We start from the raw sequence: 22977 nt of genomic DNA, 5'->3' as shown, positions 1-22977 counted from the left end.
GAGGAGTCTGTTCAGTGAGAGGTTGCTTCTCCCAAAGTCAATGACCAGCAGACTTAAAAAGTCCTTTGTCCCACACGCCATTAAACTGTTTAACTCCTCGCTGGAGGGGAGAGGGAGGGGAAACGGGGACAAAGGAGGGGGGAACAAGTAAGCTGTAGTGCCTTTTCACTGTGCAATAGTTTTTGTTAATATCCAACGGTGTGATAGACTCACAATACTTGAAATGTGCCGTTCCCTTGTATTCTTATTCCTATTTATTCTATTTATCCCTGTTGTATACTCTGTATTTATATATATGTGTATATATGATATATTTCTGCTCACATTCTGCAATTTCTGTCGGTGCTGTGCTGCTGGAAACTGAATTTCCCGGAGGAACCTACCCGAGGAATAAATAAAGTTTCATCTAATCTAATGTAATCTATAGGGCAGTGCAGGGCTTTGTATCTAACACTCCGCTGTGATATAACGAGCGGTCACGGTCACGTGGCTTTCCGTTGCCCTGGAGGTCCACCCATTTGTAGTTAGGGCAACAGAAGATGCCTGGGACAGTTCAGCCATAACTTTAAACTTCTCCTGCTCATACATGCTTGGAAAGATCTTGTCACACTGAAGTGGACGCGCAACGAGATATCATAGCGTGGCTCAAGCACATTCATCACAGTTTAAACCCCTTGTTTTGCACAACGGAATACGGCCTCCCGTCTGCAAGCTAAACACCCCAATAGCTTTTGTAATAGCTTTAGCCCGGTCGGATTGGGCAGCAAAGGGCTGCTTAAATGCCGCAAACTCCTCTGTTCCGCCACTTGGACCGCTAGCGCTGGCCATAACTACCGCTTGACAGACCCACCACGCGCACCACACACATACTTTTTTTTCCCCGAATCTTCGGCTCACGTGCGTACCGAACCGTGGAGTGGGATCGGTTTGGATTTTGGATCAACCGTGATCCATTGCACCACTACTAACGGAGGCCTATAGAGTCCAAGGTCTAGCTTTTGGGTTTTTTTGCGGCTGAGCATTGCACGGTATAACTTTGGGGTGAATTTGTAAGGAAGTCTGCTCCTGCAAAGCCTGGCGACTGTCTTGAATGTTTTCCACTTGTGAATAATCTTTCTTACTGTAGAATGATAGACTTTAAATTGGTTGGAAATGATCTTATAACTCTTTTCAGATTAATGGGCAGCAACAAATGCTTCTCTAAGATCACTGCAGAAGTATTTCCTCCTGGGAAATGTGTTAATGCATAACTGATTTTTCCAGACCAGCAAACTGACAAAACATCTGCTCATGATCAATTAGTACAGAGCATGTGATTAGCAGTACCTGCTACTTACCCTCTCAATTCTATGGAAAGTGTAAGAGGGCACTTTTTGGCTTATTTTTTGTTAAATAAATAATGACATGGTGTAGTATGTCATGTTTTTTCATTTGTCTGAGGCTATATTTACGTAAATTGTAATCAGTCTGTAAATACATATGTACATTATGCTCGAAATAAAATACTAGATAGAGATGTTCAGTATTGTTACAGCTGAAATTAAAAGCATTTCTATGCAGTGTATAGTGCACATACTATAGGCTGTCTATAATTAACCATATGGGCATAACAATTCTTTTTTAAAGAGATGTTCCTGAACAGGTGGCTACCTATTGAAGTGGCTTTACATTTACATATTATTCTCAAAGCAAAATGCATGGCCTTTATAAATTACTGTTGCTGTAGTCATTGACTTAAACAGAAATAGTTTCATTGCTGTACTTTTATTCAATGAGTTGCATAATTACAGTTTTTGAGAGAAAAAAAAAAAGCACTAATCCTTGTGTACATTCAAATGCACTGCAGACATTTTCGTCTCTCGCACACACAAACACACACACCATGCTGGGCCTGTGGTGCCATGCCAGAGCGGAAGAGCTAGTCGAGCAAAACCCAGGGCAGCCTGGGATCCTGCCAAGCCCAGCTGGTGGCACAAGCAACTGATGGGAAGAGAGCAAAGAGGAGGAAGAGGACGAAGAAGAGTAAAGAAAGGAGGGGCGCAAAGGAAGGACAGAAGCCAGGAGAGTGAAATGGTTTGGAGAGTGCTGGTGAAAGAAACTAACCACTCTGAAAAGCAAAGATTCTGGCATGATGAAGAAAGAGAGAGAAAAGGCTTTAGAGGGGGATGGTATGCACGCAAACATGCGTATTTATGTATGCATGTATGTGAGAGGTATGTATTTTGTGTGGGAGGTAAGAGATGATATATTGGAGATGGAGGAGCAGAGTAAAGTGGGGGGCGGGGGGACTCAAGTCTATAAATTCTGAATGCCACTAAATCTTTCCATTATCCACAGATAAGGCAGTGACAGATGTTTCTGAGCCCAGATAGAATTTAAATCGTTCAAGTTTGGCTGATAGCAAGGGGTGAAGAATGAAAACAGATAGGTGGAGAAAGACAGGCCGAGACAGCAGCCAAGATAGAGACAGAGCACTGTAAACATCCTTCGCTTCTCCCTTTCCCTCCCTCCCTCCCGCACCCTGCTCTCAGCTGGAGGGTGTTGCCCCCATCGAGGAGCTCTGACAAGGTCAGGGGTGAGGCAGCGCCGCCCCCAGGATGAATTCAAATGAAGAATGTGTGTTTATAAATGTGCTTGAACTGCAAAAAAATGTTTGTGAATATGACCGGTGGCGTGCAAAATAACTTGCATACAACAACTATGTGGGTGGATTTTACCGCTAGTGCTGCTGTCAGGTAAAAGAGAACTTTTATTAAAAAAAAATTGTATACTTTTCCTTAACTTAAACCTCAAATATTTGGTTTTAAATGTCATGCCGATAATATCCACCATATATTTTAAATTGATGCAACAACAACGCTTTCCTAAACAAAATAGAAAACCATCAGAAACAGCATTCAGATCAATGGATGCCAAATCTCCAGCGAAACCGATTCTAATGAAATTCTCGTAGGTGGGTTAGCAGCTTCGTGGGGCAGGATTTACCGACAGACACCACTGCTCTTGAGAAAAGAAGAAAAAAAAGGCCTTGGGAACGTTTTATTATTAAAAAGAAGCTGATGCAACACTCTGCACTGAGGTTGAAAATACACACAGACTCAGCACCGAAATTAATGTTGAGACAACCGCTTTGTGCATGAATTTTGAAATTACAAATGTGAAAATCATTCTGCTGTGATTTCAGTGTTCATCTAATCATACGTTAGCTTTTTTGGGGGGTAAAAATATTGAAATGATGTTAGGCTTGGCCCAGAACAGCACTAAGAAATGCCTCTAGAGAGATAAACACACTCCGATAGTTTTCTGTTCAGTCTTAGAACGGCAATGCATAAATCAACTGCCACAAAGAACAAAAACCCCAGACAGGTTTTATAAGCATTATGTGGTTACTTGTCTCTATAAACATACCAATATGAAGAATCTGTAGGCAAGAGAGACGCTTGTCGAGACCAAAATCTTTTTGCTTTTCATTTTTAGATCAGCTGCAGTCCAAATGCTATCAAACAACCAGTTGGGTTTAGTTCCATGCAGTTACACAGTATGTTTGAGGAGCCATGCACAATTGAAAATACAATATAGAATCCATCTCACAAAGACAGAGTGCTTTTATTTAGATGAGACGGCAGACTAACCTGTGGGTTATCAGATTATCAAGTTAATACATTTTCTGTCAGTGCTAGAAAGTTATTGACAAATGCCAAGTTTGCATACATAAGCCAAACAGTGAAGTCTTGCCAATGACAAACAAATACATGCAAAGAAAAAACACAACAGCTAACCAGTACCTTTTCAAAGTCTGCCAACAGATGTCCAGTGATATCATGTGATATGTACAGGCTACCATTTGCCTCGTTGATTGGTTGTATAATGTTAGGAAGATTGGTCTTACCTGTCATTGTGCCGCTTGTGTTTCTAGTTTCTCAATGTCCCACATCTTCTATATTCCCTCTCTCTATATGTGATCATGTTTAGTGTTAGTTTTCATGTTCGGTAGATTAATTTTTCAGCATTAGCTCAGTTTTTTAGTTACTTCCTGTTTTAATTTGGTTTGTTTTCTTGTGTATCTGGTTTTACCTTCTGCTCTTATCTTTTCCCTCCTGTCTGATCATCTACCACACCCTTGCGTTATGCTGATTTTCTCCACCTGTGTGGTGTTCCCACCCGTGTCTCATTCTGTAATCAGTCCACAGTGTTTAAAGTCTTATCGTCCCTTATCGTTTGTTGGGTCAATGGCTTGTTCTTCAGGCTTCCATCTCAGCTTTCAAATACTTCTTGTCCACATTTTTGTATTACTGTGATGTTTAACTGGGACTCTTTGGAACGTTGGCTGAAGATTCATGTTCATGTTTTGTTAATTTCCCTTGCCTCCAGATCCAGCTTTTTAGTCCTCCATCTACCACAGCATTACAAATATGACATACCATGGAGACCGAAGTGGGGATGGAGAAGTGGAGAAATGAATGATTGCTTGCAATTGTAAATCATGCTAAATGCTAAATGAATGGCCACTTATATAGTGCTTTTTTTTAGACGTAATGAAAACCCAATGCCCTTTTAAACAGAAACATTCATAGAGCTTTATTCTATGCATTTAAGCACTTTATTACATATTCATCAAGTGCAATTTGGGATTCTGTACCTTTCATCTTTCTGTATCAAGGACAGTGAAATATACACCAGAAGCGCTGCCGAGTGAACCTCTGACCTTCTGCTCTACCTCCTGAGGTAGCAGTCAGGGTTTGAGAGCATTCAAAATCACTGGTATTAGTACTTTTAATATTTTTAAAGCTGTTAGCTGCTGTGTGTCATATGTCTTTAAAATAAAGCTATTTTTAATTTGATTTATTTGCACAAACACAGGTAGTACTCACAGTAGCTTGTATAGCTTTATAGCCGCTCACAACCAAGTTGGCTTCAACATGCTGATAGATTTTTTTCCCTCCATTTCAACTGTTTTGCTGGTAATAAAAAAAATGTATAAATGACTTGTGATTTTTAGTATTATAGTAGTAAAAATGCAAAGTTAAGTTAAATGATCCTGAGTCATTGTGTTTCAGGCAAACAGTCACACAGCCATGTGTTAACATGCCGTTAGTCTGGAAGTTCTTGACCGTGATTAAAGACACAAAGTAAACTGCCCGGTGACTCAGTGTGTCACCCTCAGTGTAAAGCTTCAGTAAGTTTTGTGGCTCTAAAATTCATTTTGGTCAAAACTTTGATGGTAAAGGTTGCTGACCCCTGCTCTAGCCATGTATGTTACACCAGGTCAGACATCAAAGTCCTTACCTTAGTCTCTAACAAATCTCTTTCTCTACAGGCATAGGAAAGGATCATAGGAGTGCTATTGTCATATTACATTTGAGCAGGCTTTGGTTGCAGGTAAACAGTCCATGTGGAGAAAAATATGAGGTTTGCATTTGCAAAAATTCAATCTTGAAACCATCATCTAACATATCACAGTGTTTTAGCTTTATAAAATGTATTCAGAAACTGAAAATAGCAAACGTTACACGAAGTCTTGGCCTGGATATCTGTTGACTACACTGACAGCACTGAAAAACCTTCTATTACCCTGAGAGTCTATGCCACCAGATGGGTAAATGAGTTCACGAATCGCCCTTACCCTAAGGAATTAAATCTAAAATCAAGATTTACCTACCAAACAGACCTTAAAAGGGGTCTAAGGGTCCTCACTTTTCTTAAATGTCCTCAGTCAGGTAGTCAAAACCTAACCAGTCCCTGCTTCTTTAACTGGACATTGCCCAAATGTCTGTTATGTGATTTTTGTTAAAAAGGCGAACTGAGATATCGGTCAGTAACCCCAGTTTGACACGCTCTGTGTGTGTGTGTGTGTGTGTGTGTGTGTGTGTGTATGAGAGGCATGTGATCTAACTGTCTCCCTGCGTGAGAAGAGAGAGAGCAGAGCATACTGAGTCAGTGTTCAACCATGCAGCCTTCTTGGAGACACACTCACAAACAGCCCATTTCAACACACACACACATGCACGCACGCACGCACGCACACACGGACGCACACACCAGTCTTTGACGACACACCATGCTAAAGGAGACCATTGTCCTGTGGTGGAATACAGATGGAGAGTCCAGAGGCAATCTTCACAGGAATCTGTTCGGAGAATAGTCTTTACTACACCCCACACAGAAAGCTCCTCCCTCAGGACAGCAGTTTCTCCACTGCCATTTATGCATTTCTCGATAGCGACCTATCTCTGCCTACAAATCCTTTACTTTGGAGGGTCCTCTTGACCACGTGATTAATGAGCAGCAATAAGGATGCTTGCCAGCACTGGCATAGATCAGAGGTCAACTTTGCTAGGGTTCTAAGGTCGCCGCAGCAATGTGGGGAGCCACTGTGCTGTCCACTGTATGTCTCCAGGAGAAAAACCCACTGGACTTCATGAATATTACATGAAAGCCCTGCCATGACAGGATGGAGGGGAAAACAAAAGGGCAAGATTTCATCTAAGAGAGAGGGAGAGTAGGGAAAAGACGAATGAAGGAGGGATAAAGAGGGTCCTGTGAGGCTCAACAAAGACAGGCTTTATAGCAACGAGGGTCAAATGGGCGTTTTATTCATGGTTTCCCCCTACACACTGAGAGGAGCTCCCTTAGGACCCTTTAAAGGAGAGAAGATGTGTATATGTGTGCGTGTCTGTGGGGGGGTCAAACAGTTTTCCCTCCTGGCTGAGGCACACTTGAGACAACCTTTGGTCCCCAAATATCCACACTATCCTGTTCCAAGTGACCAAAACACTACACAGAGCTCTTGTGTGTGTGTGTGTGTGTCTGTGTGTGTGTCTGTGTGTGTCTTTTGGGTGTCTCTCTGTTCTGTCATTTTTTATAGCCTTAAGCTCCTTATTCCCAAGAGTCTGGCAGGTATGCTTTGCTATTTCCTCATGGCTCTAACTCTGTGTATTGTTCTGATTGGGACAAGGTTAGCAGCAGATGTTCAGTCTGCAGCGGACTGCCAGCGTCGACGACATTCCTCAGTGGCGCTCGCTGGCAAAGAGCTGACTCCATGTTCTTGAGCCGAGCCAACACTGAGTCTGTATTTAACAGAATACATCGCAATGGAGGAAATTGCAGCAATGCCGCCCCGTTTTCCCTCCATGTGCAGCACATAGTGCTGACAAAGTTAGCTCTCTGACAATCAGCTGTCATATGATTCTGCACAGAATATTTTAGCATCTTTCAGTGTGTTGATGTGCTTCTACACCTACAAGCTCACTGCTTTGATACAGTCTTAGCACCATCATTAGGATGACTTTTTTTCTACTGCTAGGTAGCTGTTTTGAGTGTAAAGTTTTGTTAAACACACTTTACACATTTTTAGTGACTTGTTAGTGAACACTGTGAAATACTTTAATATTTTGCAGCAAAGGAGGCATGTATCTAGGTAAAGCAGAATAAGGATAAAAAGAAGAGTCAATATTGGGATTGTATTCATCTCCCTGAATAAATCTCACTGAACAAACAACCCCTCTGGGTCTGAAAAAAGCCTATAAAGCAGTGCTGAAACAACACTTCCTCCAATGGTCATTTGAGGCTTGGCTCTAAGGAGATGCAGTCCTCGTGGATTCCACTATTAAAATGACCAGCTTCAAAGAAAACATGAACATATTTACAGCCTGGATCAAAAAACCCTTTTGGTATCTATAGTCTGTTTGCCAATCTGTGAAAATATACACACAGATTAAAAAAAAACTTAATTGCTTAAAATATATTTACCTTTAAAGGTCATTTGGCTAATCCTAGATGCAAAGTATTTATAATGCAATGTGGCAAATACTATGACTATCATATAGTATACTATACCATACTATCAGAAAGTTCTGATGAGTAAGAGTAATTGTTTTCCGTGGGACTTTTTCTGTCTCTTACATTGTTATGGAGGGATATTAGTTCACTTTTCTTTACAAAGTTGCTTCATTTCATTGAGGTTTGCAAACATTTGTTTATGCACAGCTGTTTTAAGATCCCTTATATGTATTTATTGGCATACGTAAGAGTTCATGGTCAACTAAATGACTGAAACGTGCCCAGTTACCATGGCTGCAGAACAAGCCCAAATCATCACCTCTCTACTACCGTGCTGAAAGTTGGCATGAGGCGGTTGAAGATGTGTGTGGTTTGGGCCCAACATGAAACTGTAAATTACAGCTAAACATTTCAACTTTGGTCTCATCTGTCCAAATGAGATTGTTCTAGAAGTCTTTTGTTTCATTTAGATGCTATTTTGCAAAGCTAAACTATGCTAGCATTATCGTTTTAGACGTCTTCTAAACAAGCCATTTTTCTAACTGAACTGTCATTAACTTGAAGACTTAACATCCTGAGGCCTGCAGAGTCTGAGATATCGTTTTTGGGTTTTTTTCCTGGTTCTGTGATTGCTGATAGTCTTGCACCCCACAGTGCTAAATTTGAAGCTTTACTTAGGATGAATGGTCCATGAATGAATGTGTAACATCACATCTTCATAACAAAATATTTATTTTGTTATTATAGCAAATGTGTGTACAGCTTACAACACCGCATCTTAGTAGCAAATATAAATATCAGTAATGCCACTCACTACAATTTATAGAATGATTTTGCCATGCTAAGGGTATCCATTTCTGTTCTGCAAATCTACAAAAGCTCCGGGTAAACTGGAGACGTAAAATGTTTTTGTGAAAGAGATTAAAATGAAGAAATCTGCGCATCGAGTAAACGCGTCCACACACGAACAAAACACCATCACTATCTCTACATCATGGCACGGACAAACAAGCACTCTTATTTGCTTTATCACGATTGTCATTTCCCCTGACACCTCCTACCTATTTTCCGCTATGTCTAATATGGCTGTAATCACCATTGTAAACCTTGTGTCATTGTGAGGACACATATAATTAAAAGAGGATTAGCAATGGACGGGCCCAGATGCCTTCTGCATGTAATTAACATTCAGACAATGTGGCGGGCATACAGAGAAAACACCTGTGTTTGTGTGTGTGTTTTGTGTGTGACGCGGCCGTGGCTGTTTGTGTGTATGTGTGTGTGGGCGTGTCTAAAGATGTGTATTGGTCCGTGTTTTTTGAGGGAGATTAGCCTCAGCAAATTCAGTCTGACATCAGCCAATCAGGGCCATTCAGGGGGCTAGCCAATCATCCACGGCAACACGTAGGCTGCCAGAAAATGGCATTAAAACAGGCAACATATTTACATAGTGAAGGTGGGCAACACTGACAACAGTACAGGTATCGTTTAAAGGACAAAAGTACAAGAGTTTTCTTACAGCCTTAGAATGCTTTTGAAACTATGAATACCATATTTATATTTATTTATGCAACATCTGCTAAATTAAAAACAATCATAGCATTAAGCAGAACCTGGATTAGTGGAATAGCACTAGGACCATGGGATCACACATTTTTCTGACCTAAGCACTGCTCAAGTTGGACTGGGACCAAATTCCACTGTGCTTATGGGAAGTCTTCTTAAAGCGCGGGTCTCACATTATGTGTGTAATTTCTTACAAAACCTTGTGGATTCATTTTATTTTCCCTTTTGATACAGACGGACATCAGCTGATGCCCTCAATTACAGATTAATGAATTCTATGCAGCAAAGTAAAAAGTTGGGTTGGTGCATCCCTAGTTTATGTGTTGCGTGAGTGCGGTAGTGTTATTTGCATCTACTTAGGCGCCTATTTTGCAAACTTATTACATTCTGACAGATCAAATGGCACCAGGACATGCATTTGATAACCCGAAATTCACACGAGGTTGAGCCTTTGAGGATTCAAAGGACAATTTTCGTCCAAGATTGACTGTCATCAGACTTATATTGGTCTATCCTGACGTCAGTGAGTAACTGCTCCTGAGCTGTGGGATGGTTTGCTGCCACGTGATTATGCTGTGATCTGACATTGAGATGAGGGGATTGCAGTTGCTCTTTGCAGGCACTGTGACATTAAAGGTGATCGTCTAATGGAATTGACCTTTCAGCTTTATCTCCCTATCATGCATATATGAAGAGGATGCATCCACGGTCTGCATCTCTGGGTGAATATATGTGTGTGTGTGTGCATGAATGTTTCATATGGCATGAGGTGGGCAGGCATGCTTCAGAATGTGTGTCTGACATATTTGTGCCCCATATAACTGCCTGCATGCTTATAATTCAGTATCCCGGTGTGCGCGCGTGTGTATTTAATGCCAGTGGGGTCGTCTAGCATTACTCGAATGACCACGAGATGAGGTCAGAGAGAAAGAGCACAGTAGAGACGTGAGAGTGTGTCACCCTTGACCTACAGGCCATTAGCTGATGGGTAAATAGTGTCGTCCTGCTGCTGTGTGGGGGAGAAGGTGACTGTTGCTGAATCAAGTCATTTGCTGGTCTAATTCTAAAATCTAGAAGCTGGCTTTCTTCAAAGAATCTCCATTCCTGCATCACAGTAAAATGGGATAAAAAGAAACTAAGGAAAAAATATCATGAGGCGCGTACTGAAGATATTTTGGATATTTTGCATTGAAAAATTTGGAGGGTCCACCTCAATGAACAGACACTGTCTTTTAAACTATTACTGACGTGACCTTGATTTGCAAGAAGAGGCTGAAGACTAGTAGTCACATAATGGTTTAACATTTATTTTAGAGGATTTTCTTCTGTGCATAATGTGCAGGTCTGGATAAAATGCTATGTAATTTTAATTTCTACACAGTCGTCTGGCGTGAAAAGCGGCTTAAATCAACTTCCATTAAAATTCTTATGGCATAATTACGTAGAGTACTGTATATTGTGTATCCAATATAATATGCTACAAGCAAAGTCATGCTCCTCGTGGCACTGAATTACTCTTGCAATGCTGCTTTCTGTGCTTCTGGATAAGAGGCCAAACTCAGATAATAGAGTGCCGAAGGTTAGTTGATGCCAAGCGATGGGAAAAAAACCCAAAAAAACATTGACCTTAACTTTCCTTCCATAACTAATACACAAAAAAGTCACAAGGATGACACCTGCACCAAGTTCAGGTAATTTGAATAAGTTATTAATTGATATAACGATCACTGCGAGGCTTTCATCAGACATCAGTACAGTAGGTTGTCTTGCTAATAAGGTGACTGTGTAGAGAGATATTTTATTTAATAACACTTGCATGCTAAAAGTTGCTTAAAACATCTTTATGAATAAATATATTTACATGATAAAATAATAAGGCAGCTGTAAAATACACAAAGTACTGTTTTTTCAATTACTGGAAATGCTAATAGGTTTAAGAGTGATACAAATAGTGATACAAAGTCTGCTGTTCAGTTTTACAGCAAAATACAGTCCCTTTTCCTCTGTGATGCAGGTGGTTATTATAGCTATTTGTTAGTTTTGACTGGTGTGGACATGTCCCATGCTTTCCACCATTTATGTGGCTCAGAAAAGTGGTAAGATTGAGCCAAAAATGAGCCACTGAGACTGGGGAGTGGAGAGTCCCGATTAATCACATCTATAATCGGATGTGAGCAGTTGTTAATGTATTGAATACAGCAGTATGTCTGCAGCTGTATGGTGGAAGGAGGTGGGGTTTTGGGGCTATGGTGATATTATATCATCTAAATTCAGGATACATATTTGAGGACTTGCAGTGAATGTTTTACAGTAAAGAGCTGTTCATGGAGATTAACATAGCTGTGAAAGAACAAAATAACACAGCCTTCTATAGGAAACAGCTGACAGTATTTTACTTTAAGGCCTATTATAGCACCGTATCAACAGTACAAAGCTGTTGCTGTTGATTGGAGTAGGCACACTAAAATAACAGTGTAATGCCAGTACTTTATTGTAATGTTATTTTGAAATTTGCAGTGCACTGCTGAAAAGGCGAGTCTGTTTTTCTGTTGTGACAATGTCTCACCATCTTCAGAATTTTAATGATACTTGCTTAAATTATTGTCCCCGAGGTACAGTACTTCAAAAGGTTTATGCCACCGAAATGATTTAGGTATCCCTGAACAGAAAAATTAACTTTAGAAGTTGAACGTTATGCTCTTTTCATTTCTGAGTTCTCAGATTTGGATATTAATAATATAAGTCATGCTGCTATTTGCCTACTAAAGATTTAATTTTAAGGTTTAAACAAGTTTTTGACAGATTTCTAACGTATTTGTGTTTTTCTGTTTTTTTTTTTATGAAAAGGAAGCGTTAAAGAAGGCAGCACTAGCGAGCAACCATGCATAAAGCCCTTTGCTTTTTTGCTCTTGATCCCCAGAAGGTGAGAAGTAGACCTTTCTCTTCTATTTTCTTTCAGTTCCATTCTTATGTGTGCGCTGTAAATGATCTTGTCCGGTTCAGTCTTTATCCTGATTGGAAAAATATTTCAAAGTTGTTTTTTTTTTTTTTTTTTTAATTAAAATGATTATGTGAGTGTTGGCACTTCGCGTCCAAAGGGCTTGTCCTTACGAATGGTTTCCAAACACTTGCCATAGTTTATTAAGGTTGAAGGTTTTTAGTATTTCTTCTAGTCTTAAAAATCAAAATGAGAACTGGAGAAATGTTTGGATGCATGAGGTTTAGAGGCAACACTTGAATGTCCATTCCTCTTGTCTGCCACTGAGTGCTAAGTGGCTCTGACTGCTCTAAGAGGGCACTCTGCTTCTCAGGGCTAAATCACTCAGGACTCATAAAGAAAGCGTTAGCTGAGCACACAGGCAAATGGAAGCGTGGGTCATGTCTGTGTGTTTTGAAGGCCTGCTGCTCTGGTGCCTTTCTGTCAGAACATTTTTATTGAGCATAAACATGTTATATCAATAACCAAATGCATTAAATGTGATGTTAAGGTATAGTTAGAATTTATTTTCATGTATGTCCTATATGTGGACATTTGTGTTACTTTTTGTGTCTTATTATAAAAAAATATTTCACAATCTTATTTTTCTGTGTGTCATCATAGTTTGAACTTCTTCAGATGCACATTAGTTTTTATTTTTTGCATTTCTATTCAATCCATTGTTGACTAATATAGTGGAATACAGTGTAGTAGTGTTCATGCGGACATGAGGCACATACATGCGGTCTTATGGACTTTTTAATGTTACAATGTTCGATCCATTGTCATACCTAATGAAAAACAGGTTAATGCTTAATAGATGTGACTTAATGATACTTTAATAAACATCATGATTAACAGTTAATGCTGTAAAAGTTCTTAAAAATTCCTACTGTCAGTCTGAAAAAGACATTACCTGTTGCTGCAGAATGTCGTCAAATGAAACTATCATTTAAAATGAGCTGTGAGCATCTCCCTACTTGAACAGCATTTCTGTTTGTATTCCTGAAACGCCTGTCCTCCCAGATGTAAATAGATTGTGAAGAAGAAAGAGAGGAAGACAGAGAGAGTTGGAAGAAGGGAGCAAAGGGAGGCGATAAGCTTCAGCCTGTCAATCAGTGAGAAAGATAAAAAAAAAAACCTCATAGTCCCATCAGCTGCGTATCTGAGTCTGGGTACTTCTACATTCAACTAGAACTCAAAGACAAAGGAACTCACTCAACGGGCGTGAATGCACAAAAGTGCTTTAAGATGTGTCCACGTAGATCTGGTTCAGGTGAAAGGTGTAGTAGTAGGAGACTGACTCTCAGCGTAAAGCTGGAAATAAACCTGAAGAACATCAACAACAACTTGCCAGGGTTTTGCTTTTATTCACCTCAGATTTCACCGGTCAGTAGCATAAGACCATTACAAGCTGGACGAATTTGAATTTCCTGATTAAGGAAGCTTTACTCTGGCCTCTGTGTCAGCCATCTCTTCTAGGATTAAAACATCATAATATATGTGGCCTAATTCGACCAATCACTTTGTGTATTTACAACATGTGTTGAACTTCCAGATGTGTACTTGCACTTTTCAAGACATACACATCAGCATGCAGCTGTGGAATCTATGGTTGAGTAGCTGCTGTGGCCCCCTCAAGGCAAAGAAAGGCAAGCAAGAGCTCATTTACTCATTCATATCACTCAGAAAAACGGAATACAAATTAAAAAACAGCTTTATTGCTGAAGAATTTACAGAATAAAGAAGATGTAACTGAAACCACATCCACAAATCTTCAAGGAGAGCAGAACTGCAAGGGAGGACACAACAACGAGGGACACTGAGGAGTTAAATACACACATGAGGTAACTGGGGAGAGAGGAAACAGCTGGGAACAGAACAGAATCCAGCTAGCGAGATAAAGGGAAGAAAAACTAAAAACAACACACAGATGAGAGACTATCAAAATAAAACTGGGAGTAACAAACACCAAGACAAGGACTAAGACATACGAACGGGGGAGACAGGAAGGTAAACAAACAGTGACAATACTGAGTCACACACGGAAACAAGAGGGAGGCAGGAATAACCAGGGATGCATAAACCAGACTAAAGCTATAGAAAACTCCAAACATCCACAAAACTCAAAACGGACCATGACAAAATTTTTGATATTGCCAGAATTTGTAATCAGGATATCTTTGATTGCTAGATGTTGAAATTGCCAGCTTTGAATCACATTCATTGTGTGACAAATTTTGGGTTTTGGATTGAAAGCCAATAACCTTGTAGGGTCTTTAGCTTACGATATAAAGTGCCTTGAGGCACTCACAATGAGCAAGCCATGAGCACTGCTAACAAATACAGAAGTCTAGTATATAAGCAATAATATCTGCTGGCACCAAAATAACTGAGAACAGATAAACTTGATTTACTGCTTAGACAGACGAGGACAAAACCTATATATTTAAAAAGAAATCCAACATCTGAGGACAAATTTTCATTCTTTCATTTTGCAATTCTGTTTTCTGCAGGAGCCCAAAAAACTTTTGATCTCATTATGTATAAAAAAGTAAGAGAAAGCGACCAGACGAGGCGTGGTGGAGTACGAAGATTACAGCAGGACTGCATACACACCCAGAATTACCCAGCCTCCATGGCTCCAATCTATTTCAATTGGACATGGCTGCTATGTGTGTAGCATCGTCTCTTACATACACTTCTCACGCTGCATAGCCCATAAACAGAGTGGTGGACTGCATTCTGATTAGACACACACACACACACACACACACACACACACACACACACACACACACACACACACACACACACACACACACACACACAGGTTCAGGTATGAAAGCATAATGTCCATGTCTGTATGTAAAGACACATTCACACACACACAGACACACACACCAGCTGTTTACTACTGTCAGGAGTAATAAAAACAACATGAGTCAGTTTGAGAAAAGCATTTGTGAGAGAAATCTAAAACTAAAACTCCATATGGTCCCTGTGTCTCTGTCTCTCCATCAGCTTTTTCTTCCCACTCTGCAGAGAAAATGCAGCGTTGCATGAGCTTGGTGGAGAGATGACAGATCATCGCAGACACTGACAACCTGTATAACACTCATAGCTTCAAAATTACACTCAAATTTTCAGCTTTGAGACGCAACTCGGGATGAATTAAGGCGAGAAAGAGAGAGCACGACGGAGCCAGCCGCAGAGGATGACAGCAATGTTTATTGAGTTTTTTTCCTCACATTATGGCATGTCACTTTTAACAAGGCCCTATCACAATATGTTACAGGCTACAGATATTCGTTCACTTCCAGTTTCATTCTGTCTTGCCTGGAATGATTCAAAGGGATTAAAATGAAGTTGCCGAACGAGGAAAAGTCGGGTCATTGAAATGCAAAGTACGTATTCATTTTTTCCTCCCTCGGTCCATTCAGCAGTGACGACTTTAAGCGGAGTTGCATACCAGCCTGAGCTGCAGGAGGAGAAACAGCAGCACTTGTGCTTCACACAGAGAGAGAGAGACTGTTATAGAAATGTAACACATTGCCATCTGCAGGCAAGTCAAATCGGCAGGCGGGGAGTCAAGCACACACATAGAAACATTCACACACGCAAGCAAGCAGATGAACCCGCTGAGAGCGAAACAAACTTGTCTAATTTAATCAGAAAACTCATCACAGAAAATAAATTGCACTCCTGAACTTGTTTATTATTCATTCATTCACTGTTGAGGCCGGACAAACTGCTATTTTACACAGAACAGAAATAAATATGAGCTCATGGAGCTCATGGTGGCGAACTCTGAAGTGAAGCGGATGGCCAGGGCGTGTAGTGTTATTGAGCTTCATGCTTTGAGGAATAATTGAAAACACGCAGGATAAGTTCTATGTTTATTGATCCCACATGAATTTCCCTCCGTCTAAAAGGAAAAAGAAAATGACAATATCCCCTGAGCAAAAAAAACAAAACAAAAAAAAGTGTATCTTTAATTTCACATTTGTGCTATACGGGAGATCAAACCTGCGCACAGGCCCGAGCACAGTTATACACCAACTGGAAACCACTCTGACACATGTAGACACACACTCAGACACACACACACTCTCACACAGAATGAAATGAGAGCCGTCAGAGGGCCAGTGATGGAAAGCAATGGTGACATCAGCCGTCAGCCAACATCAGCCCCGGGAAGATCGCCGTGACAACCACAACATCGACCCCTCCGAGAGATTATCGTCAGCTGCTGCCTCACGGCTACAAGCTGCACAAACACACACACGCACAGCTTGCCCAACTGACAGAATAAAAATTAAACTTAATACAATGATTTGCAAAGAGTAAGTACAAATTGCTTAGTTTTTAATTTGGATCATCAGAGACTAGTAGGGACAGGACAGTATTTTGGAACAACTTTTTTAAAAGAGAAAACAAATAATGCAAGAAGCAAGTCCAGGAGTGAGGCAAAAACACGTTTTGAATGCAGGAGAAATGAGCGCAGGTTTTATAAGGGTCTGTGTTTGCTCTCCTAAGGTGAGGTGACACCTGATTTTGCACATTTGTTCTGAATCACTGGCATATCATTAGAATTCACTCTGATTGAAAGCTAAATTGTGAAGCTCTTCTATGTGGAGGCAGGTATGATGTCCTCATTCAACAAATACAGGCTGCAAGCCATGAAGACATATTTTTCCAGGGAACGATCCTGTCAAGCCTCTCCATGCGACGTCTCTCGACAGGTCACCAAGAAAGTTCGAAAACCAAAATGCCTTCATTTTTATTAAATAACATCAAAAAGAAACAGCAACAACCATTTAGTCTAAAAATGATGACACTAACAATGCTACATGTTTCAACAGATTACCAGACATCCAACTCATTGTGAGTCCATCCACAGAATTATAGCCTCACAGAACAGTCAGCCGAATAATACCAAGGACCAGTTGGCAAGTAAGTGCAAGGCTATCATCCACAGTGGTGATTAACAAAAACCCCCAAAGGAAAATAAAAAACTAAAGTTAGTCTCCAACTATGCTGCTAAAAAATACTTACTCACAATGGGTTGCTGACTGGGTGATGACTGGGTGTGCATTTTGAAGTTAGTGAGGATAATCTTTCCCAATACGGCTTAGTAGGGCTGTCATTGGTGAAACCCTGGATCTATTCTAATGGTCATCAAACCAGATCTTTATAGATACATACTGAGGTGTTAAAACTCGTCATTAAAGGTACAGGGGAGGGGAATGAGTTAAGGGCTCGCTAAACAGTTCTCTTAGTAGCCCTATCCCTATCAGTTTATTTGTTTTTGTGCTTATCCCAGATGCTGACATGCCCTAGGTTTCCTCTCATTTAGGTGTTCCTGGAAAACCTCATCTGGCCCATTTTGATGCAAATGAGGAGGATTTCCAGGAACCCACTGGATGTCTCTGGTGAGATCTAAAGTTGAGGTCAGCGACACAGTTAGTTCAAGTAATTTGCTACTTGCACTTGAATTTTGTTCTTTAGGACATTACCCACAACTTGTGACCAAGGGTGAAAGTCGAAAAGTACAGCAAGAACTCACTTTGAGAATCTTTTTTTTTTTTTTCACAGCACTATGCACCTATCAGCAAACACTGGGTCTGTCTTAAGGTATCCACATGTTAAGTGATGACATATCAACCTGCCCATTACAGCTGCTTTATTGTATCTTGTTTTATTTAATGTAAACGAGTCCCTAAAATTAATCTGTGGTCAACGTCAGCCTCCCGGGTTTCTTATTAGTACTGGCGAATAAGACTAGGCTAACTAGGATTTCAATGTGGACATTAAGCGCAGGATGAGAAATATTTCATAGCAAGTCATCCAAACCACCAACAGCATATGAATGACTAACCTCGTGTTGTGTGTGGATCATCTCAGGCGTTCTCTTGACTGAAGTTTGATCTGTTGTCACTGCTGTTCCCCTGCTACATGATTGCATTAGCTGTGTAGCTAGCTGCCAGGTAACACAACATGCTAGCAAACTCAACTTCAGAAACCTTACAATCATTGCTGCAGTTTAGTTTCCTGTATTCTTGTGATAACAGAACTATACGTTTTAGTTTTTTAGAAATCCCTCAGTCAGAACATGATAAATCATCTTTAGATGAAAACTAGTGTCGGCGTACTGATGCCGCTCCCGATCCTTTTTTTCTGACCTGGTGAAAAACCAAAACGAACGACTCGAGACAGACTTCTTCAATTCAATCAACTTCTTTATTTCAATCCCTGCGCAGGAGGGAATCAGCTCAGCATAAAGCCTCTTGCAGATTCGAAGGGCAGTCCTTCGAACTGTTACATTTATATTATTCCAAAGTTCCTTATTTACGTTCCACCTTTCCTGTTATTCTGATATCACGTTCGCCTATACGTCATACACAGTTTCAATCAAAACAACTTCTTCCTCCCTCATCTATAGTCTTCTACCTTTCCTTTTAAGGTCTTGCATCTTTAACCCCTTTCCTAAATGCATGTCTTAATTGTTTATGTGTGTGTGTGATGTACATGTCTCTATCTGCAATGTGTGTGTGTGTGCGGGTCATGTCAAGTGTCATGAGTGTGCGCTTTGTAGGTGTCAAGTGTGTTGTGCCGGGGGTTTACGCTCTCCTCCTTAGTTCTGCTTTTCTAGTCTATACTTATCCAAGGTGTTCGACTGTTCTTAACGCTGCCCTTTTGCCCCCCGTTATCTACTGTAACTTCTGTACTATTTCTTAGTGTCTCACCTATGCATCTTTTTCTTGTGATGTTGCTTCAACTATTCTTACCCCTAAGGTCACACAGGGGCCTGCTTAAAAGTATAATGTTTAAACAGTATAATGCTAAAAAGCTATATAATGCTATATAATTCCACACTAGCAAGCTAACTTCCTGCTAATTTCCAACACTGTTAAACTTTGTAAATCTTCTTTTTTCATGGATGCCTGGATGTGAAACTTAACACCTGTGAGTGCAGAACAAAACGTTAAAACTTTATTGGCGATGAAAGATTTGAGCCATTTCTAACTCTCAGTGATATTGAAGGGGTTTTTTTTGGCTATGGGAACCGAATAAGCATTTGGACCCAGAAATGACTAATGATGTCAGATTTAAGAGGCGAATAGGTTTAAAAAGATGTTTCTGCACATTGTGCCCTCGCTGTCATGAGCTACACGTGACTGGATGAACAGCGCTTCTGTCTCCCCTAGACACTCCTGACAACTCAAAAATTTTTAATACCCTTCCAGCAAATGCTTCCAAAATGGATTGCGCAACTGCACAGTAAATAGAAAAACATGGAAATAATGGATGTACTACTACCCTCGCTTATGAGCACACTCCTTAACTTAAGATTGCAGCTTTCTCCTAACAAAAAATGTGGAGTCTGTCTTTTCCAATTCTGTCACCTTATTAAAATTACAGAAGAGGGATGAAGACCATTTTAACATTTTGACGTCGGTGATGGTGGTAGTGGTGATTACCACAGCAGGAGTCGAGGAAAAGGAGAAGGAACTAGAGCTGGCAGCACATCGCGCGCATGGTTACCATTTGTGGAAATCACAGTTATCTGTGCCTTTGCTCTATTGGCATTCAGTCGAGAATAAACATCACCAAAGCAAGACTACCACTTGCTCCGTCATTATCACCAGGAAAGCATGCAAGACAATATGCAAATACATTCTCTGGCATCTTCTCAGATATATATTCAGTGTATAGAAAAAGAAAATCCTGGATATTAGACTTTGGCTGGTTCATTGGCTCAGCTGTTTGTGTGTGTTTTTAATTAAGCACTTCTTTAGTTCAATAAGCCAAATATGTATGCTATTCATTATCCTAAATTAACACTTATGATTTTCCACATACAAACTGATTTACTTGAATCCAACAAAATTATGATCTGTTACGTTTCTTACTTTGCTTTCTTTCCTGTTTTTTCCCCCAGTCATTCTAAAATTGATAATGTACATTCTGTGCTCCATTTTCTTTCATATTCAAATGTTGTACTTTCGACTCTGTGGCAGTCTCTCACTGGCAGCGTCCCTGCATAACCAACACATCCTCAGCAGACTCGACATATTTTAATACTTGTATTTGATTTTTGTCTTACTTCATCATATTTGCTCCATTTCTTCTTCATAATTAATCTTTTGCATTGGGTGTGTGTGTTTATTCCAGCTGACACTAATCCGCTCCTTAAAAAATAAAACAACTTGTAAATGGACTTCTCCTGTGGTGCGACAGAATCCTCACACAACTTTAAGTTTTGCGCTCACTCGAATTCCAGGGTGCGTTGCGTGATTTGGAGCTCACGGCAGCGGTTTGTACAGTAAAATGTGTGAACTGGGGTTGAACTCTGCAGCGCGTGGTGAGAGTCCCCAGTCCCCTGTTGGGAAGGGAAAGAGAAAGAGGAGGCAGAGAGGCTCCTCTGGAGATAAGACTCACAGACTTAATCCTCTTGATGAAGCCTCAGCCTTAGCCCCGCTCTGTTTATCTACCATTCAAAGGCTCCAACAGGACCGGATGGGAACATGGAAAATAGATTAGGCTTCTCCTGTCTAGACACCACACATGCGCACATACGTACAGTAATACGCACTGCTATAGTGACAAATGTTGACAAGGCAAATGACAAAGTGTGGTGTCATAGAAAATAAACATTTCAAAGACAGAAAAGTTATTGCAAGTTTCCCAAATTGATTATTAAGTGGATTTTTCCACACACATCTGGAGACTGGAAGGTGACCGGATGTGATCCAGAATCCCAGATGGGCAGAATGTCATACTTTTCAGTGCTTTTCAAATTCATTAGTTTATCTCATTGCCTTCTAAATATGCTAATAGAAAAGAACATGAACATGTTGATATTCAATCACACAACTATTAACAAACATGCATGTCTTCTCTTCATTTCTTTTTGCATGTGGACAGCATTTTGAAGTGAAAATGTTTAAATCCCAGCCTTAGAAGTGGAGTTGAACATATATCTTGTGCTAGTGGTGGTTGTAATCTAGACAGTTCAGTTAGAAAACTGCCATTAGAAATGACTGATTAATTACAGAAGCAGAATACATTTAAAGTTTTTCATCTCAACCCCGGGCTCATCACTCCCTGTAAATATTATTCACAGAGAAATTGGGGAGTGATGAGTAAGGATCCCAGTGGTCTCTGCAGGTGGATGCTGGAGTGGCTGAAACAGCTTGCAGCGATGCAAGGAAGCAGTGGGAGCAATGGGGAATTCTGCATCCTTAACAGACCATCAAACTGGGAAGGTGCGTTTGGTATGAATGAGTCACGTTAGTGTTTATGACGCAAAATGAATTACCTGCTTGGACTTGCTCACATATTTTGCTTCATTTATCCACACCGATATGTGGTTTACGGTAATACAAAAAAAGCAACTGGATTTAATGTCTCAGAATATAGTTTGGTTACCCCGTTTCATTTTTTAGTCTCTTGCTCCAATTGCATGTTTTCATGCTTAAGAAGAACACTGTAATATGGTTGTTTAAATTGGGGGCATTTCTTCACTAGCAGCCTTTAACTTGTACCACAGACAGGTAGTGAAAAAATTTAATACAATATGATATTTCAGGCAGACATGAATCTTAGTTGTTGTTTTTTTGTCATGGTGTTTCAGTGATATAAAGTACAAATATATGTTAACTGTTTGCATTGTGTTATCAAACATTCATATATTATCTGTGCATTTTAAGAAAATGAACAAGGCCTGGAATTTGACTCTAACCTTTTTGCATCATTTAACACCTTAAAATGAAATTCAGAAAGTTCATAACTCAATAGTGGCTAATTTGCTGTACTACTTACGTGTCATGGTAGGACAGTCCCCACCGGTCGACCTGCCTGTGTTTGTTTTTGTGTGTGTTTTCCTCTCCGTTTTCTTCCTCTCCGTCCTGTGGTGATTGTTTACGTGTTGTGACATCTGACCCGGAAGCACCTTCGCGCTAGAGCCGCCACACCTGAGACTAATTCTGTGTCCAGCTTCTTCCAATCGTCCACCGTCTTGAGCAGAGCTACTTAATGGTGTGGTGGGGCGACAGTCAGCGCTGGAGTATTGCACTAAGCCTGGTAGTAGCCCAAGCATCGTGTCGTGAAGAATGTGTACACCTGCAAGAAGAGAGACTTACTGTCTGTTGTGTTTGTTTCCACTAGGAAGGGAGGAGGAATGTATTTCTTGGAGGTGGATCACAAGCACTGGTGTATTTCTGGAAAGGGGACAGAAATGCACTACCACGCACTATCGGGGAACTAGGAGAAGAGCACTGTGGATTGCGTGCATGTTAAAATGTTAACTGAAATAACTTTAACTGTAAAAAGTCTTTCATCAAGAGCTCCGCATCTGGGTCATCTAATTCCACTCACTGTATATATATATATATATATATATATATATGTATGAAGGGCATCAGACTAGATTAGAATAGAATAGCCTATTATTGTCATTGTACATGTACAATGAAATTGTGGCACTGACTTTAGAGAGCCTTCTTTCTGGCAATACTTCATTTATGTAGATTATAGTCAGAAGCTAGATTAAATAAGATAATCCAAATGAACCAACATGAGCACTTAAGTTAATCATGAAGCTTATGTGTAAGTCCAGTAGGGAGGATCTGTAGTCACTACTTACACTC

At 40.3% G+C, this 22977-nt stretch overlaps 1 long non-coding RNA gene across 1 annotated transcript in view; it reads right to left on the bottom strand.

Moving 5' to 3' along the window:
• LOC146369472 (uncharacterized) overlaps positions 1–22465 on the bottom strand; it is a 48887-nt gene extending 26422 nt beyond the window's left edge. The window contains exon 1 of the long non-coding RNA XR_014797394.1: positions 22151–22465. This is a non-coding gene — a long non-coding RNA (uncharacterized LOC146369472). The remainder of the gene's footprint in view (positions 1–22150) is intronic.
• Positions 22466–22977: the final 512 nt, after the last annotated feature.

This window comes from Perissodus microlepis, chromosome 17 (genome assembly GCF_051167445.1).
Source record: "Perissodus microlepis isolate ML-2025 ecotype Zambia chromosome 17, ASM5116744v1, whole genome shotgun sequence".
NCBI lineage: Eukaryota > Metazoa > Chordata > Actinopteri > Cichliformes > Cichlidae > Perissodus > Perissodus microlepis.
This window is presented reverse-complemented; position numbering and strand designations above follow the sequence as displayed.